Below are 24,664 nucleotides of genomic sequence, written 5' to 3'. Positions count from 1 at the left end.
CCGAGGATCCAGACCTCCCAAAAGCCCCAGAGAGGGGACCAGCCTCGGGCTCCCACACCCACTGCTGCTGTTCAGCCAGAGAGGACAGACGAGGGCTGCCAAGGGGCTGTCACTCTGGGGAGATGCAGGGAGGAGGAGGGAGGGAAGCCCTTGGGGAGCCTCCCAGTGAGGGGAGCCCTTGGGTTTAGACTTTCTTGGTGTCGCCTGGGGAGTAGACCGTGGGGGGCTCTAGCTTGACCTCCCTGGGGCTGCAGGCCCACCACCCAGCCTTGGAGAATGCCAGGCAGGGTCCCCGTCACTCTCCAGGGCGACGCACAGGCCACAGGCGGGGTGACAGGAGCACCGTGACCCTCCTCCGTATTGTCAGGGCTGTGGCTGCCACTAACCCAGTCTCGCTCTTTATCCCGGCACTGGGGTGTGCCTGGAAACAACCAGATCGTGTTCACTTTCATTCAAATAGCAGCACCAAGATTTGAACACCAAGTGTGTCAACTTTGACTCCTTATCCCTAAAATGAACTTTAGAGTGGCAGCGAAATGAAATGGCATACACTTCCTTGAGCTTTTGTGACAACATGTTCACGCACCAAACTGCGAAGAAAATGTAGTAATTAGAGGTTAAATTAATCCTTGACAGACAAGTGTTTTAGTAACACTGTGGCCTCCTCCCCAAACCTAGCATAACGCGTGCCAGGCCTTCACGTGACGCTGGCAACCACACCACAAACTACCGTCCCACTTAAAATTCCGAGGTCGGCGCTGGAACTTCCAGAGGCAGATATTAACACTGAGATCTCATTAAGAACAAAACCCAAACAATCCCCAAAACTGCCAACAGAGCCCACCCAGCCAAGCCCTCCAAGGGCCCGGCTGCCCGACTGTCCATCATCAGCTGGAAAACAAGACCGGACACACTCCTTTCTGAGCGCCTCCCCCCAAAGTCCCAGGCCCCAGATTGCTCCTTAACTTATAACCTGCTGGCTTCACCAGTTTAGCCTGATTGCAAGGCGCCCTGAGGAGACCCATAAGCCATGCACGCCACGAGCCCACCTCTTCTGCTCTTCCTCAAAAGGAGAGGTCTGTGTGCCCACAGGAGGGGTGCAAAGTGGATGTTCCGGACTCAGATGGTTGACCCAAGAGTCAGTGTCCCCTCGGGAAAGTTGGACCCCACCCTGGGCCTCATATTTGTCTTCTGTAAAGTCATAAGGCTTAACTCTTCCAGCTAGAAAGTTCTCCATCTTTCAGTGCAGGAGTTTGTAGGTGAGTTGGGGGCATCCATGCCAACCGTGGGCAGGAACTGTACTCAATAGACTAATGGGGCCATACAAAGGAAGGCAGAAGGGCTTCCACCTCCTCCCCTCTTGTGTCACTGAGCCTCTAGAAGAAGCTAGGGGTAGGGAGTTTCAAGTTCAAACACGGGGCAAAATACGAAAGCAGGTGCCACTCGCTAACTCATGCCCCGTGGCATCCAGCGGTCTTTCCTGGAATGGAGAGAAATGTGTCCTGATGGCCTGGGGTCCAGGTGCTCGGACAGGTGGAGGGAAGGGGGAGACACAATGGCCAGCTGGCCAGGCCCCCTTCTAGCATGATGGAATCCTGCGCTCAGCCCCATCCTCCTCTGGGCCTCATGGAAGAGTTCTGTGCTCAGAAAACAGCATCACCCAAACCCCCACTTAATGGCTATTTACTGGGCATAGCAAGAAGCAGGGCACCCCGGGAGGGGAAGGAAGCTGAGCCCCCCACCCGAGGAAATGAGGAGATTTCCAAGCTGAGACCCAGGTGGTAGAGAAAGGGGCGCTGGCTGCCCCCCGGGGTCAGAGCAGGACTGGGTTGCTATGGGTGAGCTCCTCCTCCACCACTGTCCAGAAGAGCCCCCCCACCATGGTGTGGGCCAGGGAGGGAAGGGAGCTCTGAAGCTGCGGTTCCTGGGAGGACCCGAGGAACCCTTCTAGGCAAGGAAAGTTCTCGCAGACTTTGCAAAGGGCTTTTTCTTTCTGGTGCTCCTTAGACCCTGTCTCTGGAGGCTTTTACTCTGGGGAGCCCATTGTCAGCAAAGTCCCTCACTATGCCTCACCCTGGGAGATGTTTTGGGGTTGTGACAAATGTGATTGCTTTGGAAAATCTGAAGAGGTCAGATCCTAGGTGGGGGGGGGGGGACTTGAGGCCCAAAGGAAATCAGGGAGGCTCTGTAAACAGGGGGAATAAAGAAAGCAACAGGGTGGGGGAGGGAAGAAACACAACTCTCTTGCTTCCAACCCTCCCCTTGCATAAAATGCAAGGGCTGGTCATTCGGAGCAGGACACCCCTGGGACCATGCGTCCCCAGTGCCCGAAGGTAAAGACTGTATACCACATGCTACTGTTCCTCGCCTCCACGGGACCCCTGACCAACTGCCCAATGGCTCTGTGGGGCCCTTTCTTCCTTTGCTACTGTTGCAGCCAAGTGACAACAGTGACAACAGCAACAAGTAATAAGCCTTGCCAGAGAATCCCATCAGGTGCATGCAGATTCAGGAAGCTTCCCTGCTCGAGACCTGAAGATGTTTCAGAACTCAGTGTCTGCAAAATCAGACTGCTTCCAAGTGAGCTTCAAGAGGCTTCTTTCCTGCCATACAGCTGACTGATGCTGCCTAGGTTACCCTGGGTGGCGGCGCTGGGAGGGGGCTGATGGGAATCAGTTTTATTGTGCTGGTGCATAGTAACAGGCTCCTGCTCCCTGCCATCTATCTCCCTCCCTGGCCACATCTGTCTGCTCCAACAAACACTCAGCCTTTTCTGCTTGGATAAGGAGATTTTCTAGTTACATCCATTATATGTGTATCAACATTTATGGCAGCGAGATAATTGCCAAAGAGCTCAGAGGATAAAAGGTCCTTCTTCATAATGTTCGCACCCACCCCCCACGTTAAAAAAAAATCAATATTAAAATCAAGCAGGACAGTGGCAGATTCTCGCATGGCCGCTGTGTCCTCAAAGTTGGAAATGTGATTTAAAAAAGACGAACAAACACCTAGCTGGAAGAGGAAGAAAAGAAAAGGTTCAACGGTGAGTTCAGAGCCCAGACTCCAGCGAGGGTGGCGTGAGTGCAGACGGAAGGCCTTTTTGTCCTTGAAACCTTTGCTAAATAACTGCAAAGCAGCAAATCTGCTCTCTATTAGATGAGTCCTTTGGAAACATGCCAGTCTAATTTCAAAGAGTTTAGATCCTGTTATCTGTAAACCAACTCAATGATTAGGAGGCCTGAGATCCCCAGATTACAGGTACAGGACTAGAAGCCTTCCAGAATGCCTCCCAGCCTCCACCCTCTCTGCTTCTGGGGGAGAAGTTCACACCACCAGCAAAAGACACAGAGAAGGAGCACTTCTCACTTTCATATTGTTTTGCTTGGCCTTCTGCCATTTTTTTTTTCTACTCTGTCTTTTTGCTGTCCCTCCAAAGCTCAGCCCCATCTCTTTGTCTGTGTGGCCACTTTCCCCAAAGGTGTTTTTCTTTCCCCGAAAAATGACTATTTCATTTACAAATTGCATTGTGTTCGAGCTGGAAGGAACTCAGACTCTCAGGTCATGAGGGGGCGGTGGGGTAGGCAGGAGAAGCAAGGAGCCGGGACGGACTTGCCCAAGATCACTCAGCTAATTAGTGGAGAAAGTATTCTAGAATACAAGTTTGCCAGCTCCTGGGCTAATTATCTCTCCAATGCACCGCTGCAGAAAAAAAAAAAAAAAAAAAAAGAGGGGGGAAGAAAAAGAAAATCCGACTCTTTAAAAAAATAAAAAAGAAAAAAAAGGTTAACTGCATAGAGGAAGCCCCTTTAAAGAAGAAGCGTCGTCCAACTATTGACAGAACCACTGGTCTAAGATCAGTTTCTGCCCAATTCATAAGCCTGGAGAGTCACTGAGTTTCCTAGGGATGATCTATTAACAGGTGCATTTTAAGCCTTAGGTGATTTGCTTAAAATTGGGGGGGAGGGGGATGATATTAAACATGCTGGCCAGGCTTGAAAAAAAGTCCCTTTCCTTATTGAAAAGGATCAACAATAGTCAATCTCTTACCTCAAGGTGCCCTGAATGTGTAGCCCCCACCCCCACCCCAGCAACAGGCTATTTCCTGGTTGAGTTTAAAAATTCAATGACGTTCCTGTTTCAACCCACACATCTGTGTCACTGTCAGCGTCAGTGGCAGGAAAACAGACGAAGTCACCCTTTGCTAATGATTTCCTAACATGGAATTTCCTTGTATCTCCTCAAGCCTTTCTTCTTCTAAAGCCAAACTGTTTTCCCCCCCCCTCTCAAACACACTGTACTGCAGGAAAACTAAAATGGTCACGGCCGGAAGGGATGATTTCTAAGGAGATCTTATAAGGAAGCGCTGCAGATCTTTGTGATATTTTTAATGTGTGTGCGTTGGGGGGGTGGGGTGGGGGAGAGCTGCTAGTTTTTCTAAAGCCAATGTGAACAAAACGGAGAGATTTTTCTCCCAGGCATCTGGGAATATCTCAACCCCTCTCCTGCCTCCCTCTTCCCAAGTTCCACTTTGAGCAACATTCTTTTATCAGTATTAAAGGAGACACACGCACGGTCTGCTCGCGTGGGGACCAGGGGGACAGAGGGCGGGGCAGCACCCAGAGTAGCGGACAGGCGGGTGGAGGACCAGCAAAGCACAAAGCCATGGAGGAGCCCATCTCCTCTCTGGTCTGGAGACCATCCCATTTTAATATGCCAACTGGTCATCTAGAGAAAAGAGGGATGTTACTTTAAGGCAAAGAAGCTGATTAGCTGCTCTGGCTGGCAGCAAACAGCTGGTCTGTCCGGCAGGTTCAAGGCCATTTCAGCTACTCTCTTATGGAGGCACCATATGTTCCATCTCGCACATCAGCAGCTTTATTTTCCAATGATCTTGCTCCAGAAGGGAAGCACAAAAGGGGGAGGAGAAGGTAGAAGCCGCGGTTTACCCTTTGAGTACTTTCTCGTGGTTGTAGGTGCAGTTGGGATGTGTGTGTGTGTGGGGAGGGGGGGGGGGCGGTGAGGGGGACGGGACGTTAGGGCTTCACCTTCGATTCCAAAAATGAGAGAACAAATGTCTGACCAACACTGTCGCATAACGTCCAGAGATGGGAGTGGAGTGGATGGGGGGAAACAGGCAAAAAGGTACAAATAATTTGCTGCCCGTGAGATTAAATGGGAAGGGGGTCGAAGGCGGCAAGAGATCGGGAGATCGAGATCAGATCGGGAGAAATCTGACTTCGCTCTTTGGACCCCGCCCCCTTCTCCTTATTTGTCAAGTTTTCTTATTGTCAGTATTCCTTTCCCCAACAGAACAAACTTTACGAGTGGAGCGGACGGCTTTGGCGAGGGCGGTGGGGGCGGAGGCGGGGCAGGCCGACGGGTGGCGAAAGGTTACTTCTAACAGGTTTAACATTCCTCGCTGCAGTCCGAGTGCCCACGAGTTGGGGGGGCAGGGAGGGCAGGTGTAGGGGATACGGCCCCGCTAAATTCTCAATCCAACTAATGCCGGTAGCCCACGCGTCCTGGACACCCCCAACTATCCCGCGCTGGGTCCGCGCAGAGGCGACACAGCGACCCACGGTCCGGAGGTGCTTCCCCGTCCCCGCGGCCCGCCTAGGCTGCGCGAACCTCCGAGGCGGCGGTTCCGACTCCCTCCGGGCCTCCAAACAAAGGGGGACCGCGGAGCATTTAAGCCCCGGAGTGGGGGGGAAGGGGGGCTGCGGGGATGGTGGCCGGCGGGAGGGCGCAGGAAGGAGTGAGGAGCATAGCCGCAGGGTGGCGAAAGCCTCACAGTCACGGCCGTCGTCTCAGCCACCCGCCGGCGCGACAGCCGCCCGGAGCCGGGAGGTGAGGGGCCCGGGCTGCAAAGCGAAACCGAGGAAAGGGCGCCCCCTATGCCCGCGCCCGGCGAGCGCAGCGGCGAGCCGCATCTGCCCTTCCCGCGGAGCGTGCTCGGCCTCTGCGTCCTCCCGTTCGCCGCGCAGCCCGCGGGGCCGTCCCGGCCGCTGGAACCCTGGGGGTCCGCCGCGGGCAGGCGGGGCGCGCGGTGGGCGCCAGGAGCTCGAGGGCTCCCCACGCCTGCTGGGGTGCCCGGGGACGGTCTTCGCAACACAGCCCCCTCCCCCACCGCCTACACTTGCCCTCCTGTCCCGAACGGCTCGAGGCCACTGGGAGGCAGCCGCCCCCGCCCCCTGTCTCTGCGTCCCTTTCCCCCTTCCCTCTCTTCAGCCTCCTGGGAAACAAAGGGGCTTTTTATAAAGCGGATTGTTGGCGGCTGCGGCGGCGGGGGTAGGAGGGAGGGGGGATCTATAAAGACAAGAAGAGGTGGGGTGGGGGGAGAAGCTGCGCGGCCTCCGGGAGCCCCAAGCGGCCCGGCGGCCGGGAAGCCCCCGCGGGTGCGCGGCCCACCCCGCCCGGCCCGTGGGCACTCGGGCGGCGGCCCGCGTCTGCCAAGGGTTGGGCTGCGCCGCTGCGATGCTGCCCGCCGGCTCGCCGCAGCTGCCCGGGAGGGAACACGATCGCCGGGGCCGCGGGGCAGGGGCGGTGGGGACCGCACGGCTCCCGCGGGGTTCTCCCCGGGGAGACTCGGGCCCTCTCCCCGCCAACTCTTTCGAAATTGCTTGGGCTCGGGGAGACTTTGCGTCTTTGTTCCAGCACGGCCGCCTCTCGTACGCTCGGCTCGCTCGCCCTCACAGACAATGTCCCGGGGCCGGCCTCGGTCGGCTACCCGCAAGCGACACGTTCGCGGTGGGGACGGCACCCCGGGGGGATTCCTTCTGCTGCCAAACAACGACGACAAGCCACCCTAGCAAGTGGAGTCCCTGCTCCCCACGTCCCCCAGCCATCCTGTGCTCCCTCCCGCGCACACACTCACACCCACACTCGAGGTGCCTGGCTCAGCCGCACTGAGCTGCGCGAGCACCGTGGGGCTGAGCCCCCAGCCCGAGGTGCGTCAGTTTGCTCGGGTTCCGACGACTTCAGGGCAGTTTTCTGGCAGGCTAATCCTATTAGCGTCTGCTCAGTCCGCGTTTAATCACGGATCAAAATCAGACGGTACGGCCAGCTTTCCAAGTGGCTTCGGACACACTGCATCGGGACAGAGTCTAGCCGAGCCAACTGGCCCAGAAAAGTATTTGGCGGCGCTCCGGGGGGCTTCCCGCCCGCCCTTGCCGGCGCCGGGCGCCGGGCTCTGCCGCCGCTCCGAGGCCTGGGAGCTCCGAGCGCGGGGGCGCCGGGAGCTCCGGGCAGGAGCCCAGTCGGGGCTGCCTTGAGCCGCCAGCTTCGCTCGGGGCTGCTCTCCAGAGGAGGATTTGGCAGGGGAGGGAGCGCCAGGCAGCGGGCTCGGCGCACGCACACTCCACACTCCCGCTCAGTGGCGGCAAAGCGGGTTGGGGTGTGTGTGTGTGTACGGGGGGCGGTGGAATCCTTTGCCCAGCGCCCACTGTCCACCGGCCCAGGCTCAGGGAGCTGGCATGCGATGGGAGCGTCGCCGGTGGCATCCGGGCGCCAGCGGCCCGGGGGGGCGCCAGAACGGAGTGAGAGCCTCCCGGTGAGCCCGGCGGGGCCAGAGAAGCCCGGGTGGCTCGCGCCCCTCTGCCTTCCGCTCCCACCCCCTGCCTGCCCCGCCGCCCCCGGCACTTCACTGCCCCCGCCCGATTCCAGACACCCGATGGGCGCCGGAGAGCGGGCAGAGGCCGAAGTCCCGGGCGACGGGAGCTGCGCTCAGGCCGGCCACGGCCAATTCGAGAAGGGGGCCGGCCGCGCGGAGCGCCAGGTGGGCCGTGTGCTCGCAGCAAACTTTGGGGTCCCTTAGATCCTCCGCGACGGGAACCACCAGTGCGGGCCACAAGTGCACCCCGGAGCCCCCAGAGCGGCTGGACCTCCCGCTCCCGCCCTCAGCCTTACCGTGCTGCGGAGCTCCCTCGGCGGCGGCGGGGGCAGTGCCCGAGGGGCGGGCGGCCGCCGGCGCAGGCAGCCTGGCCTCGGGCACCCGCCGAGCGGCCCGGCCCGGTTGCGGATCACCCCCTGGCTAGCGGCCAGTGCCCCCGCGCCCGCCCGCCGCCGGCTGCTTCAGCTCGCGGCCAAGTTCATGCCGGCGGCGCTGCAGTGGCGGCCTCAATCTGCTCGCTCCATTCCCACCGCCCGGCTCCGCGCCGCGCGCCCGGAAGGTGGAGTTTCGGGGGTTTAAGTTACTGATAGGCATTTCTCACTGCTGTGTCACTCGGGGAGGAGGAGACACGCACGCCGCACACTCACACACCCTCACACTCACGGCGACGAGCGGCTCCGGCCTTAAAGGGGAAGCTGCGCTGCCCCGCCCGCGACCCCGGCAGCCCCGAGCCCCGAAACGCCGAGTTTCCAGGCCGGATGGGGCCGGGGCAGCGGAAGCGCGGCGGCCGCCCCAGGGGCCTCCCCGGCCCTCCTGCCACTCTTCGAAAGGGAAAGCGGCCGCGGGCTGGCTTCCCTGCGGTCGCCTCGGTCCTCCGGTCCACTGGAGCCGAGGCAGCCGCGGAGGGCGGGAGGGGAGGACGGGGGCCGCCGCCGCACTTACCTCGGAGGCTCGGCGCACGGCAGGAGGTGGTCGGCGCCCTCGGCGGCAGGTGGCCCGTCTAGACGGTGCGCTGATAGGGAGGAGCGACAGCGGGGTGACCGAGAGCCCCTGGGCACGAGCGGATGGAGCTCGCCCGAGGGCAGCAGGAAGAGCCCTGCGCGCTCGGGAAACCCGCACGCGGCAGGTAGCCTTCCCGCGTCTGGGCAGAGCAGGCTGGAGAGCCGCGCGCGCCCCTGACAGATGGAGAGCAGCGGGGAGAGCGGGAGCGCCAGCACTCACCAGCGACAGGGCTAGACAGCGCGCGAGACTGGCAGACACCGAGAGGGGCAGAGGGAAAGACGGAAATCGACAGAGGCACGGGCAGACCGACAGAAAAGGACAGAGACAGGGGGCTAGAGGGACACCAGGGGAGAGAGTGGAGGGACCCAGAACGACAGCAGGTCCCTGGGAGACACCGGAGCGGCACAGGGCAGGGAGTCTCACCATAAACTAGCCTGTCCAATCCACTCCCACCCGCAGGACACACACCCCTTTCCTATTCTGAGCGGAGACTGACCCCAGGGCTGGGGGCTGGAACCCCCTCCTCCCTCGCCCTGGGGGGGGGGGCGCTCACCTTCAGTGGTGGCTGTTGGGTGGGTAGCGCCTGTCCCACTGGCGCTGCGTCTGCTAGCTGGCTCTCGCCCGGACAGCCAAGCCGACCTGCTGTGACGGCAGTGGGGACCAGTGCTCTCAGGTGGCAGCTACAGAACTGCACCCACCAGCCTAGTGTCCTCCTTCCCCCCTCCCGTCCCCCGCTCTCTCCCTCATCCCCTCCTCCACTGCCCGTCAGCACCCCCACCAGCACCCCCACCCCACCTCCGCGCAGACCTTGTCTGTGCTGCCCGCCACTATGCCCAGCCAGGAGCCCAGGGGCGCCAGCCAGGCTCCCGCCCCACCGGCCCGGGCGGTGGAAGCCCCTTCCCGAGCTGGGCGCAGCGGTCCGCTCTCTGCCAGGGGTTACCCTGGGGCAGACACCTGCGGCTTCTGCAAGAACATGAGTTCCTTGTGAACCGCCCGCCGGCAGGAGCGCGCTCTCCGCCCTCTGCCCTCGTGCGGAGGCCGGCGGCTCCCCTCCCCCCACACCCGGGTACTGGCCTGCGCCCCTTCTCCGGGATCCCCGGCGGGGTCCGTTTCCTAACCTGGACTTCCTGGCTGGTAGCCGCCGCTGGGGCTGAGCTCGGCCCACGGACGCCGGCCGCGTCTGGTCCGACAGCAGCAGCGCCGGCGAAGCCCCAGAGCCCAATCACAGCTCCTGGCCGCACCTCAGAGTAGCTAGCGACCTGTCTCCACCACATCTGGTCGCACTCGGCCGAGCCGCGGGCCAGGAATAAAGGGGTGGGCCCGCCGCCCACTCGGCCCCTCCTTCTCCCTGCGCCCACGCCCTCGGCCCTCGGAAAGCGCTGGGGCCCCCTATGAGAACCAACCAAAGTCCCTTCGTGGGCTACGTAGGCGAGATGGAGCTGGGCGCCTGCCTCTGAGAGCGTTTCCCAAAGTTCCCAGGCTGAGCTGCGGGTGTCAGCGCCTACCGTGAGGCACAGGTGTCAGACTCCCTCTCCGGAGCCCCCGGTGCGCCAGGGCGAGCCTGGCCCCACCAGGCGCCTTGCGGCTGCAGGGCTCAGGCCCGGCTGTTGGATAGGAATCCACCTTGGCCGGGTCCAGAGGAGGCTGCTCTGGAGAGGGCCAGCGGCCTGGAGAAGTTACCCCTCTCTGCTGAAGGAACCCATCGCACCCCCTACCTTCACCCCAGACACCCCTTCCTGCAAGGAGGAAGCATCATCTGAGAGACACCATGTCCCCTTCAGCGAAAGAGAGCTCCCGTGTGTCTTGAAGAGAATCTCATTAAACACAGCAGACCAGGGGTGTGTGTGGGGGGGAAACAGCGGGGTGGGTGATGTCCATACCCCCGAGTGTCCTGGGAGCCTGTGAAGTGACAACTGCACCTGTGTCAGATGGCCAGTTGCCTGCTTGGCACTGCCACCTGGATGGCCACTAGATATCTCAAATTGCATGTGGCCTGAGCAGAGCTCCTGGTCATCCCCAAGCCAACCTCAGCTAATGACAGCTCCATCATTCAGGTTGCCCCAGCTGGGTTCCCTGGAACCTTCCTTGATTTCTTCTCTGACACTCACAGCCCACATCCAGAGGGGCAGACGACTCTGGTTCCATCTTCAAAGGGCACCCACAATCCCAGCCTTCCCTTCTTCTCCATCCACTACTCCCCTCAGGCCCTACCACCATCATCTCCCACCTGGGTTACCCCAATAGCCACCTAACAGGGGGCTCTGTTTCCTACCTCCCCCAGTCACCTCCTCCCTCAATCCCCGTCCAATCCCTGATGTCTACACCCCTGCAGTGGCTCCCCAGTTCACTAGGTAAAAGTGAATTGCTTCTGGCGGCCTAGAAGGGCCTGCACGACACGTCCCGGTCCCCTAGTCTGGATGATATCCTCTTCCCTTGCTCGGCTAGCAAGCTCCAGGCTTCCCAACTCTTCCTTAACACACCAGGCACGTCCCTCAGGGCCTTTGCACCCACTGTTCCCTCTACTGGAATGCATTTTCCCAGAAATCTCTGGGGCTGGCCCCCTCATTTCCTTTAATATCGACACAAATGTCACCTGGCCTCCCTATGTAACATTTCAAAGCCCCACACCCATCCGTGGCACTTCCTCTCGCCTTCCCTGCTTTGTTTTCTCTTTAGCACTTAGCACCAGCTGACCTCTATAGGTTTGAACCCAGGAGGGCTACCACCAGGGCCTGCTGTACCCTCTGCTGTCCTCGCAGCTCCTAGCACAGTGCCTGGCAGCAGATACGAATGTTGGTTGGATTCTATTTTCTTGGAACTCTTCTGGAGACCCTGGGGGTCCTGGACTTGTACACACACACGGGGAAAGCGGTCCATAGCTGTGGCACGTCTTTGGTTTCCTGAGCTGAGCAAAGGATGGAGGTCAGGCAAAGAGCTTTGCATTAGCCATGACACCAGCCTCAGGTCGGGTCAGCGAGTGGCACTGTGGTCCAGGTGTGCCATGCTTTTCAGTGATGATTGGAAACAGGTTCCCTGTGGTTGCCACCTTGGGTTGGTGCAAGATTGATGGGGGAAATAGGAGAGGAGGCCAGAGACATAGGCTGGATGAGGGCCTTCTCCACACTGAAGAGACTGGCGATGAGACCCTTTTGTCACCCAAAATGCAGACCAAGTCCAGAGCTAACAGCTCCTTACAATTACTGAGGCTCAGTCTGTGTTTTATCCGCAAGAATCCCTGTACACAACGCGGTTTAAGCCATCATCATCCCCACGTTCTAGATGAGGAATCGGGAGGCTCAGAGAGGTGAAGGGCCATGTCCGGGGTCAGAGCTTGAGAGCTGCAGAGCAGTAAACAACTGGGCCTCAGAGCTTAGGCTGCGTCCACCTGCAGTGTGGCCATCCGGATTCAGCATGTGCAGTCCTGGGTCCAGGTGACAAAAGGAATCTCACAGGGCTCTCGAGGCGCTGCTCTTTTCCTGGGAGAACCTCCCGGCCTTGCTGCCGAGAGGCCGCCAGGACATCGCCATAGCTTGGGCTATGCGGGTCCAGGGGCATCATGCCAAGGCTGATGTGGGTCCTGCCTTTGATCTGCCCCAAACCTGGAGCTCAAGGGTTATGAAAACAGTGGCCATCTGTCCTATTCCTATGAACGCATACTAAGTTTTCCTGAGTTTTTGTGACAAATGCTGGGGGTGTAAGTGGGCCTAGAATTTGGAAAACAGGGGTACTGACTTCAAATAAACAAATATCCGGTTGCTCTGTTCTTCATTACTCCTCTGCTCCAAAGCATTCTGTGGCTCCCTACTGCCCATGGCACTCCATCCCAGCTCCTCAGGCCGGCATTCAATGCCCTCCCCTGGTGGGCCATGGCCTTCCATTCCAGATTTCTCGCCTGTTGCTTTCCCAGGTGCCCCTGGGCCTCCTGTCTGGCTGGACTGTTAACTGGACACCAAACAATTCCTGGTTTTTCCTACCTCTGCATATTTGCCCATGCATTTCCCCTCCCTAGAATTCCAGCTCTCCTGTCCAATTCTCACCTGACCTTCAGGGCTTACCTCAGAAGTCTCCTCCTCTGTGAAGCCCGGCTTGAGATCCACCAGAGTGCCGTGTAGGTGCCCTCCCTCCCTTGGCCATCCATATAGCCCCTTTGTATCTCACTGGTTCTACAGGACCCTACCCCCGGCTCTGCCCACTTCCCTGGTTTACCAGGGACTTTGAGGATTCCCCCCAAAGCCTATGTGATGAACTCATGCTAGAGGGGGTTCGAGATGCCCTCTGCATGAGAGAATCCAGATCCAGAGGGAAGGAGAGAGGTAATGGACATGGCATCTTCCTCCTCACCAGCACCCCCCCCCCCGCCACTATCCATATGTAGAGGTTGTCAGCTGTGCCCATCTGGAGGTCACCGCTTTCTCCTGCTCCCCCGCCTCTCCCCTGCCTCTGAGCCCCCTGTAGCCACACTCCGGCCATGCAGAGGCTCTGCTCCACAGCCTGGGCTCTGAGTTCTAGGTTCCGAAAGCACTCCCTCAGGGCCTGGTGACTCCTCTGATATTCCTGACCCTGGTGGCCACAGCAGACTGGAGGCCACACCAACAGGAACCAGGACAGACAAATGCCCCAGTTGTCTCCTGAGTAAAACGGGGTCATGGTAGTACCTGCCTTACTGCAGTGGAGTCTATACCTACAAGTGGAATTTCTGGGTCATATGGTAACTCCATGCTTAAGATTTTGAGGAGCTGGACACCTGGGTGGCTCAGTGGTTGAGCATCTGCCTTCAGCTCAGGGCGTGATCCCAGGGTCCTGGGATCGAGTCCAGCATCGGGCTCCTGCAGGAAGCCTGCTTATGTCTCTGCCTCTCTCTGTATCTCACGAATAAATTTTAAAAATCTTTAAAAAAGATTTTGAGGAGCTGACAAAATGTTTTGCCAAGTAGTTGCACCATCGTTTCACTATCTCCCCAACAATATATAAGGGTTCCACATCCCCACCAACATCTGTAATCTGTCTTTTTTATTATAGCCACCCTTGGCGGAGTGGCTGGCACGTCGTAGGTCATCGGTCCTCAGAGAGGAAGCTACTATTATGATTCTTGTCCCCAAACCCCCAAAGACAGGAGGCAGGTGTTGAATCTAAGATGGCACACGGTAGGAGGAGAGCTCGGGTCCCACACACAGGTACCAACACCCTGTGATATTGGGCAAAACTGGGAGCATTTTGATATGTCTGACAAAGGGTAAGTCTGTGCCACGTAGGAAGCCAGATTGGGGCATTTGCAAAGGACACGTGGCCATTTCTGCCCTGCTGGGGTCCAGGAGAGCTGCTGGGAAATGAGTTGAATTATTTCTCACCGTGTTCTTACATAATTCTAATTTTTTCGGGGACGTCGGTGGTGGTAAGCATTTTTTTAAAAATCACAATGGAAACAAATGGGAAATTGTTAAAACATTGATTGTAATTTCCTGGCAGCTTCACTGACTTACAAAAAACAGGAACCTTTAAGAAAAAAGGCCCTCATTAGCAAGCGAGCAGTTAATTAAGGGGCTGTAGAATGGCTTGCATCGATTTTACCGTGAAGCCAGAAAACTGTGGCTACAAGTCAATGGCCCCCAGCTCCTTGCATACCATGAATGCCGCTTCCAGAATGCCATAGGTGATACCATCAAAGCACAAGTAAGGATGGGCATTGGTTATTTAAACAAAATGGATAAATAATTTAGGGAATTAATGTAAATCCAGATGGCTGTCAGTTCTCCTCTTGTACCGTACATACAGCTGAAAGACATTGTCAAAGCATTTATATAGAAAAAAGTATGCAGATGGCTTGCTAATTATTACTCTTTATGCAATGACATTTTTTTACAACAGCACAGGCACGACTCAGGCCCCACATGGGAAGAGGCTCCATCCACTGTTCTAGGACCCTTCAGACCATTTGCAATTTTGTGATTAAAAAAACCACACATACAACAAAACCCTGGCCTGTGGCTGTCCTAGCAACCAGCTAGGCTGCGGCTGCACCAGCATCAGGACCATTCGGAAGGTTAATATGCCCTAACACCAGGGAACTGGCCAGGGCCCGGCCTTGGGCAGGCGCACTGTCCAGGCAGACGTTTAGAGAAAAACCAAACAGTGTGCTCCTGCTGTTGTGGGTTTGGAACATACAATCACATTAACAATAAAAGCAGCTAGAGCGTAGGGCACACCTACTATGCGCCTGGCCCTATGCTTCCCACCATGAGCTCGATGAAGCCCTATAAAAACTAATTTCAGGGGCACTTGGGTGGCCCAGTGGTTGAGCGTCCGCCTTTGGCTCAGTGCATGATCCCGGGGTCCTGGGATCGAGTCCCACATTGGGCTCTCTGCAGGGAGCCTGCTTATGTCTCTGCCTCTCTCTGTGTGTGTCTCATGAATAAATACATTTTTAAAAATTTAAAAAGAAACCTAATTTCAGAGCTGAGCAAACAGGCTCAGAGGGGTTTGGCACCTTGTCTGAGATCACACCGTTACTCACCAGCAGAAGAAAGATCTGAGTGTCCTGGGTGGTCTGGAGCTCAGCAACCTCTATAGGATCCTGTTAAAATAAAGCTCACCAGGGAGGAGGGAGGTAACCTGTGCTTCCCTAGCTTACTAGCTCCATGCCTGGCGTTTGGCTAGTTTGCACCAGCTCATAAGAAAGGATTGCTACATTTTCAGAAATGTTGTGAACTTGTTGATGACTCATTGGTAGCTTGGACTTGGCCGGGGCAGGAGTACCTACAGAAATGGGCAAATGCTGCAAATCAGGGCTGCTTGTTAAACATTTACCAACAGACCATTGCATGCAGCCGCTACAGCTGGACGGCCTGGTTCAAATCCTGGCCCCCTGCACTTACCATGTGGCCCGGGGCAAGTTTTCCAGCTTGCAAAATGGACATAACAACAGTGCCCACCCCATCGGGTTGTTGCAAGTTTTGTAAATAAGAATCCCCGTAAAGTACCTAGCACAGTACAAGTGATCAGTCAGCGTTAGTTGCATAAATAAGTGCACTGCGCCTACCGCTAATTGTTATTATTATTACTATTATTACTAGTATTATATTTGGCAGCTATCCACTTTCCTCTAGAGAACAGCAACATGTCCTAACTAGTCACCCTGCCTCCTGCCTTTTGCCCCATCCAATGCATCTTCCTCACAGCTGCTAGGGGAAATTACTAGAATACAGAGCTTACCTCATTCTTCCCCTGCTTAAAATATATCCATGGCTTCCAATTGCCCTCGAGGAAAGGTCTCTGCTCCAAAATACTGAAATTCCTTAGCCTGCTCAGGCTACCGTAACCAAGAGCCAGAAACTGGGGCCTTTAACAGTAGAAATGTACTGCCTCCCAGCTCTGGAGGCCGGAATCTCCTATCCAGGGGTCAGTAAGACTGGTTCCTTCTGAGCGCTGTGAGCGAAGGGCCTCTTCCAGGCCTCTCTCCTTGGTTTGTAGGTGGCCGGCTTCTCCCTGTGTCTCTTCACGTTGTCTTCTTTCAACATATACCTTTGTGTCCAAATTCTCCCCATTTTATAAGGACACAGTGGGATCCGATTAGGGTCCCACCTTAGGCCAGTGTAATGACATCTGCAATGACTGTGGTTCCAAATAAGGTCCCCTTCTGAGGTGCTGCTGGTGGTTAGGACATCAACATGCAAATTTGGAGTGGGGGGGAAACAATTCAACCCATCACGGTCTGCCCTCTGGCCCCCAAATTTCGTGTGCCTTTCTCATATACAAAATACATTCAACATCCCATCCCAACATCCCCCAAAATCTTGACCCATTCCAGCACCGACTCTCAGTTCAAAATCTCATCCAAACGTCATGAAAATCAGATACAGGTGGGACTCAGGATATAATTCATCCTGGGCCAAAATCCCTCACCATTTGCGAGCCTCTGGAGCCAGGTAGCGCATCATCTGCCTCCAAAATGTAATGATAGCTATAATGGCTGTTTTTAGGTGTCATCTTGACTGGGCTCTGAAATGCTCAGATAGCTGGAAAAAACCCCCACCTCATTACTGGGCTTGTCTGTGAAGAGGTATGTAAGAATCAGTAGATCGAGTAAAGAGAACCACCATTTCCAGTGTGGGCAAGCACCGTCCAATCTGTTGAGAGCCCAGATGGAACTGAAAGGCGAAGGATGGGCAAATCCCCTCTCTCCTCTTGAGCTGGGCCATCCATCTTTTCCCGCCCTTGGGCTTTGGAGCAACTTGTTCTCGAACCGTCAGACTCCCAGAGTTACACCAGTGGCCCCCTTGCTCTCAGGCCTCTGCGCTCAGACTGATTGACACCTCTGCCTTGCCTGGGTCTTCACCTTGCAGACAGCAGATCCTGGGCCTTCTCGGCCTCTGTTCTTGTGAGCCCACTCTTGTGGAAATGACCCCTTGATTGATCGATTGATCAAACGATATCAATATCCTGATATCAATCAATCAATTGATATCAGTATCCTGTTGTTCTGTTTCTCTGGGGAACCCCAACTAATACAGTGGGGCAGGCATAGGGTAGACACTCCCATTCCAAAAGGGGGGATCAGAAGGAAAAAGGGGATCACGAGTCCCTTAGCAAGGCCGATTACATTCGAACTGAACGCTTGAGAATAATCCTTTGGCTCAATGGCCTGTCCTCCGGGTTGGCCCCCAGCCTCCTCAAAAACAACACATGTGATGGACACAGCAAACAACTGGTTGTTGCAAAACACATTGTTCTTTCACACCTCCACGCTGGGCGCATGGTGTTCCCTGCAGGCAGCAGAGAGCCCTCCTTTCCCAGCTCGCTTGGGGCACTCCTCCGCAGCCGCCAGGCCTCAGCTGAAGCCTTAGCTCTCTTCTGGGCAGACTTGCTGACCCACCACCTCCCTGAGGCCCAGGAGAAGGAGCTGTCCCTTTACAGAAAGCACCACTAGAGTCGCCTGGGTGGCTCAGTGGTTGAGCATCTGTCTGCCTTTGGCTCAAGGCGTGATCTCGGGGTCCTGGGATCGAGTCCCACGTGGGGCTCCCCACGGGGAGCCTGCTTCTCCCTCTGCCTGTGTCTCTGCCTCTCTCTGTGTGTCTCTCATGAATGAACGAATAAAATCTTAACAAAAAACGAAAAGTGCCACTGGTGGCTGAGCTGACTCTAGCGTCATCTTGGCTGCCTTGCCTGTGACTGCGGCTCCGGCTCTCTCCCCAGTAGAGACCGGGTACTGCTGGCTTTCAGGCATCAGCTCGGGTTCGTCATGCCTTCCCAGCACAGGGGCAAGCACCGAGCTGGCACACAGTGTACAGATGCCTGCATGTCTGAGTGACCGCACAAAGGAGCCTTTTCCGAATACCTCCTGCGTGCAGAGTGCAGGACGTGGGCTGGGCGCTCCTGGGACGGGGGCCAAGGGCACACCACCTCACACTCATCGGAGATGATAGACAAACCTTGCTGGAGAGCCGGGACAGCCCTTAGCAGCAGGTGCCGATGCCTGACACATACTACCTCACTGGACCCCACACCGATCCCGTGAGAGCTCAGATGGAGGAGTGTGGAAGCACGCAACCAGGAGCCAGCCTGTCGCAGTCCTGGCTCTGCCACTCACCAGCTGTGTAACTTTGGGCAGCTTGCTTGCTCTGTCTGTGCCTCCGTTTCTTCATCTGTAAAATGGGGCTAATTGCGGTACCTACCTCACCTGGTTGGAGTGAGGATTTAGTGAGTTAGTATCTTTCAGATATTAGCTGTTATTCATGTAGAGGCAGTGTCTACTGCTGCTGCTGCAAAATACCTGCTGAGGGCAAAGCCTGGGCATCTGCCCAGTGACAGAGCTGTGTCAGGTGTGTCTCACAGGCCCCTCCAGCTCTCAAGTACAGGACACGTGTCAACTATATACGAAATGACTGTAGTGCAACCAATAGGCAACATGAACAAATAAATGTGGGGAGAGGCATCTTGCAGGAAGCTCCCCCTGCCGACCCCACCTCACCTGCCTCAGTGACCAAGAGGCCAATCCTGGGCTGCGAGTGGCCACTGGCTGTGTCGGGGAGCCGTGACTATATGCCACCACCATCCCGCCAGTGGCAAAATGTTTCTGCCAGCAGGGAAGCCCTGCTGCCTTGAAGAGTGAGCATGAATGGCATCTGGTGGCTTCTGCTCTTCCCTGGGAGCTGGGCCCTTTGTCTCCACAGCCCTTTCTCCCAAGCACAGAGGCAAGTGAGGCCGAGAAGATGCTTTGCTCCCCGAGTGCCTTCTCCCTGGGCACCCCACTCCTCCCCCCCTACCATGTGTCAGGACCTAGGACGCAGAGCAGATTTCTTGCCCCTGAGACACTGCCCAAGGTACTTCTGAGGTGGCACTATATAGGGAATTACGGTACTGGGAATTTGCCAGGAGGAAGAGTGTGTGCTTTACATGGGACTGAAATGTCCCTGCTGTTCAGAGAAAGGAGATTCAGAGAAGAAGGCAAAAGCGGCGCCTTTTGCAGCAGCCAAATTTCCATCTTATTGCTGTGTGCCGGCAACGTGATGCTCAGAGCCAGATCACACAGGCCGGAGTCATGTTGCATCAGCGCAAAACAACCAGCTTTAGGAATCAGATTGCGTGGACCTGGTGGCAGGTGCCTGACTGGCTAGGAGGGCCACGGTGCCCCACTTCAGAGCGTTAGCCTAAGCAAGCTGGCCGTAGCACTGCCCTGACCCTCACAAACAGGTATCTAGAAACTGCTGACAGGTGGCCGTGTGGGAGTCAGCTTCCTCCCCACGCCGGCTCCCTCCCTAAGCCCATCCCACAGAAACCCTCCTTCCCAGGATGTGTCATTGTCCACTCCACTTCCCTGTCTGTGAAGTCACACCATGCTCCTCAAATGCATCACTTCATATACAACCCCCCCCCCAAGGCCTCTCCATGGGCTCAGTGAGGCTGGGGGAGCCAGAGCAGAAGCCCCGAGAAACTTCTGTAGCCCTAAAACCCTATAGCCACGAGGGACCACGTTACTCTGCAGTTGGATGAACAGCAAGCAGAGAACATTTCCTGCCCCTGACCGAGGCCAGAACTGGCTGTCCCATGCCAAACTCCATGCCAACTCTTGTTCTCCACTCAGGCTTGTTCCTGCTAATGAAATGGCCATTTCACCAGTGTAACATTACTTAGCGATTTATTAGTGATTATTGATTTTCAACTGTGGTTTCCTGGGACTGTGGGATGGTGCAGATCGAAGGCACCCTGCCTATGGATGTCCATCTATTTGCTTGAGGCTATGGGCTCAGATGCAAGCAGCTCATCCCTCGCCAAAATCACCCAGAGAGCCAGCCAGTGCTGCTGTTTGCTGCTCAGTTTCCACTCACTCTCTCCTGAAGGACCCTCCATCCCACTTCCTCTAAAGCCCCAGCTACAGATGGAAAGAGACAGGACTCTAAGTGGATGCTTTCATTGTTTTTTTCATGGCTCTGACTGGATCCTGCTCCCTGGTCTCAGAACCCTGCTGCTGCCCCCTTGCTCCTCTGAGACCTCCTTCTTAAAGGAGTCCTACTCCTTTAAGTCCTACTCCTTAGAATGGTCCAGTGTCCATCAGTTTGGCAAATGGTGGCCTCCATCCCCTGGCAGAAAGGAAGCCAATGCCTCTGGGCCAGTAGCCTCTGTTGCCTGTGGCCTTGGGCCTTCCTACCACCAGGCTCTTGGGCCTGGAAAGAATCCTAAGCCAGGTGATGCAGCCCCTTCCCTAACCCCGCCTGTGACTCCCAGCCCTGGCCTCCAGCCTGGGAAGGAGCAGCCATTCAACACCCCCTTCCAAGTGTGTCCTGAGTACCTTGCTCTACCACTACACAGGTCCTGGAAGAAAGATCTGGAAAAAAATAGAAAAGAAAAAGTGGGGAGGACTACCGACACCTCTTAGCTACCATCTCAGATCTGCGTGGCTTCACCTGGCTCTCATTCCTCCCACCTCTAAAGCAACCAGATCTTTCTGTGTGGGATCCAAGAAACTTCACGTGGGTAAGCTTGACAGCACCCCACCTCAGGCTTACATCGTATGTCTCTATCCTGAGCCTTTGCTCTTGACTTCGTAGCATGGGATATTGGGGAACTTATTGGTATGCACACGTGCAGGGGTGGTAAGTTCCGTGGAGAGAACTTTGGCCAAATGGGGAAAGGAGATGAGGGATGATCACTACCCTCCTCTCTCCCTGATCCTGAGATGTATTTCATTTGGCTTCGTAGAGTGCTCTATGGCATCGTCACACATGATGGTACATGATGAGATACCATACCCCTATTTGGACTCTTCCCTCCCCCTTCCCCATTTCACCTCTGCTCCCTCCAGTTCTCACTCCTGCTCTCTGGGATCATATTTTCCAAAAAATATACTTGCATATAAGCCCTTGTCTTATGCTCTACTTTCTGGAAAAGCACAGAGCTTAGCAGGAGGAAGGGCCTCTGAAATTGTGAGGATGCAATTCTGGAGCTGGAAGGCAACAAGGACCCCTTTCCCAGTGGAAAAGGGGATGGTGACATGTGGTGGCATCACGGTCATTCAGATTCTCGCCTGTGAAGCACGGAGTCATGTGGTGCTTGTAGCACTCCAACAGCATGAGGACAGCAGCACTCGGAAGGATTTGGGGGTGTCTAGCTTGTGTTACTTTGAGAAACTTGCAATAAAGACAATGACAGGCTTGGGTCAGCCGACCATCAACTCCAAAACCCCGTGAAAGGGAGAGGGCCTCCGTGGAAGCATTTAAAGGCATCCCTGTCTCCTTCAGCTTTAGGGAAGACCATAATGAAGCTCAGACCCAACATCAAATTGTAAGAACAGAGGGTCCCAGAGAAGAAAATGGTGGGGACTTGAGACCTGAGATAGAGACCTCTGGATGGATAAGCCTGAGAATCTTGAACCCCATATTCTCCAGAACCCTCCATGCTGGCAGCCTCTTTTCTTCTGCCAGAGGAGAGTAGCCTCCTGCCGTGTGGAGACCCTGCAATGACCTCACCTGATGTAGGTGCTCGGCAAGATGATATTTGTCCTTTTCAAAACCCACCTCCACTATCTCTCATGGACTCTGGGCTGAGAGCCAGGGTCAGATCTCAGTATAGCCCAAGCTTGGAAGTACAGTTCTTGTTCCAGCAGAAAGCAGCTTACATGTGAAAGAACTGCAGAGACTGGCTAAGGTCTGCAGGCTAGAGTTGTGAGAGAGCTCATGGAACTTAGGTATTGAATGTGCTGGACCCCGAGAGTAGAAATGAGGGAGAATTTGTGACATAGTGACATAGTGGCATCCGGTGTTCAAAAACATTGGGAATGGGTGTTAATGTTCTGTTGGGATGTCTCCTTGAAACTTGGACATGACCATAGTCTATAATAAATGAGATGGGGAACTTGTTATAACTATAACTTGGATGGTGCAGTGTTGAGATGTTAGAGTAGATTTATTATGTAGCACCAGAACACCTACATTTTGATTGTGTTCCTTGCATGGGACAAAGAATATTTCCTTTACCAAGCAATAAGGGAGAAGGACACTAGCACATTTGAGAAGCATGGTAGGTAGCTGTCCTCTTTAGGTTGAGTTTTACAGTATGAGACACCACCATGGAAGCAGGCTCCCTGATATCAGTAGACGTGGCGAGACTCTTAAATAGCAGAGGCCACATGGCAACACTTAGCCATTGTTGGAGTGGGGAGCAAGGTCAGAGTAGCAACCGGGGTGCCATACCTGTAGGGATCTGTATGATAACCAACACACCATTGTGCTCCTAGGACAGAGAGATAGGGAGACAGCTGAGGTGTCCCTTGATTAGTACAAGAAAAAGAAAATCTAGATCTCACGAGCAGAGGGTACATGTTAACCACTGCAATGAAAAACTCAGTTCCTTACCCAATTTCCAGATCTATATCACTTCCCAAGCCCAGAGCCCAGATGGGAGGGGAGACTGGTCTCTCTGTGAAAAAACCCTATAGGGTCACCGCAATCACATACGACAGACATTCCCCCAACCCTCCCCAAAGAGAACTAAGGATGCTCGTGAAGGTAACTGTGTTAGGGATGGGGAACTGCTTCTCCTTTTCAAGAACTGTTGGAGGCAGGGTCTGAGCTTACATTAGCATCAGGAAACCCAAGACGCCACCCTGGTTTTCTCACTAGAGTGGGGACGGGTGGAAGTCAGCTGATAAGTGGAGTTCTGGCTCAGTGGTTTGATGGATCTGTGGACCCATCCTGTGGTCATTTCCCTGCATCCCAAGTATATAATTGGGGTAGATATTTTTAGCAGCTAGAAGAACCCTTGTATCAGTATCCTGATTTGTGGAGTAAATCTTATTTTGATAGGAAGAAGTAAAAAGCACTGAAACTGTCCGCTCCCTCAGCCAAGATAGTAAATCAGAAGCAACACCTGCAAAAATTAGCTCCACTTTCAAAGACTTAAAGGATGCAAGGGTGATGGCTCCCATCATATCCTTATCCACTTCACCTGTACGGCTCCAGCAAAAACCAGATGGATTGTGGCAGACGGTGGCGACCACTTATTGCAAACTTCACCAGGTGGTTGCAGCGCTGCTTGTACTATCTTTGCTAAAGCAGACCAGAGCATCCTGTGGCACCCAGAGAATGCACTATCTTAATCCCCATCAATAAGTGGAATTAAAAGCAGTTTGCCTTTATACAAGCAGACCAGCGGTACATATTCAGCATGTCCCTCTGGGGCTAGGTGAATTCTCTGTTCTTAGCTCTCTCCTAATGTAGTCAGTGGGCAGGGGTGGGGGGGGGGTTCTTGGTCTTCTTGACATTTCATAGAACACCACACTTGTCCAACATATTGATGGAACTGCTGAATCATACTAATTGGATCTGGGGTGAGCATCAAGTGGCAAGTACATCAGATGTCCTTGTAGGACACATGCAATTAAAAGGGTAGGAAATAGGCCCCAAGAAGATGCATACGCTGCCTGTCAGTGAAATTGGTAGGGGTCTAGTGATCTGAACATGCCATGATGTCTCCGTTAGAAAAAAGAATAAATTATTTTTCCTTGAATGGACTACCGTTAAGAAAGAGACCCAGAACTTGGTGGGTCTTTTTTGGATTTGAGAGGCAGCTTAGAACATAGCTGGGAATTTTTCTCTGAGGTATGTCTTGGGTTGCTCAGAGACAGCCAGTTTCGAGTGGGTTTAAGAACAAGAGAGGGCTCCGCAGTGGGCCCAGACTAGAGTACATGCTATTTTACCTCTTGAGCCTAATGACTCATCAGATCCAATGGTGCTAGATGTGTCTGCGGTAGATGAGAATGCTGTGTACAGGCTTCGGCAAGCTCTAATAGCAGAGTCACGGTGCAGACTCCCAAGGTTTTAGAGCAAGGTCATGCCTTCTGTGGCAGAGAATTGTTCTCCTTTTAGAAAACTGCTCCTGGAGTGCTACTGGACTTTGGTAGAGAAATAGCGCTTGGCCATGGAACCCCTAATAACTATAAGACTGCAGTTGTCCACCATGAGCTGGGTATTATTAGATCCGTTACCTTATAAGGCCAGGCAAGCACATCCTTTATATGATGAAAATAGTAATTTGACTTTGGATCCAAGAAGGCCCATAGACTCAACTAAATGACACAAATAGACGGTCTAGGTTTTGTGTCAACTGCATCAGTTGCATTGACCACACCTTTCCGAACTCAGCTCATGTCTGTGGCTTTATGGAGTTTCCTTATGACCAACTGATGGTAGATAAAGTAATTTAGGCCTTGTCCTCAGATGGATTGCACAAAGTATTGGTGAGAGCCAAAAAAGAGATGGGCTGTTGCTACCTTCCCATCCCACTCGGAGAAATGGGAAATATTCTAAGTGGGTGGAGTTGCAAGTGGTAGAGCTGGTCATCAACTTGGTGTGGAGGGAGAAGTGGCCTATGAAAGGGTGAACCACTGAGTAGTGGCAGCTGGCTTAGCTAGTTGTCATGGGTTGAATTTTGTCCGCCTTCCAAATTCATATGTTGCAGACCTAACTAACCCCGGGACCTCAGAGTGTGACCTTATTCAGAAACAGGGTCATTGCAGACGGGATTAGTTAAGATGAGGTTATACTGGAGTGTGGTGGGCCCCTC

The 24,664-nt window shown here is 54.8% G+C and overlaps 1 protein-coding gene across 7 annotated transcripts in view; it reads right to left on the bottom strand.

Annotated features, from left to right (window-relative positions):
- Positions 1 to 9,898, bottom strand: part of MAMLD1 (mastermind like domain containing 1) — a 121,903-nt gene extending 112,005 nt beyond the window's left edge. For 2 of the 7 annotated variants that reach the window (XM_038588536.1, XM_038588533.1), the window contains exons 1-2: positions 9,730 to 9,898; positions 9,165 to 9,253 (exon numbers count right to left, since the gene is read on the bottom strand). The gene's annotated coding sequence lies outside the window, so the exon portion shown is untranslated. Of the gene's footprint in view, positions 1 to 8,551; positions 8,622 to 9,164; positions 9,254 to 9,418; positions 9,578 to 9,729 lie in introns of those variants that run through there. The other 5 variants (XM_038588538.1, XM_038588537.1, XM_038588535.1 and 2 more) reach the window with 3 other exon arrangements.
- Positions 9,899 to 24,664: the final 14,766 nt, after the last annotated feature.

This window comes from Canis lupus, chromosome X (genome assembly GCF_011100685.1).
Source record: "Canis lupus familiaris isolate Mischka breed German Shepherd chromosome X, alternate assembly UU_Cfam_GSD_1.0, whole genome shotgun sequence".
Lineage (NCBI taxonomy): Eukaryota > Metazoa > Chordata > Mammalia > Carnivora > Canidae > Canis > Canis lupus.
Note: the sequence above shows the minus strand (reverse complement) of the source record. Positions and strands in the feature narration are given on the sequence as shown.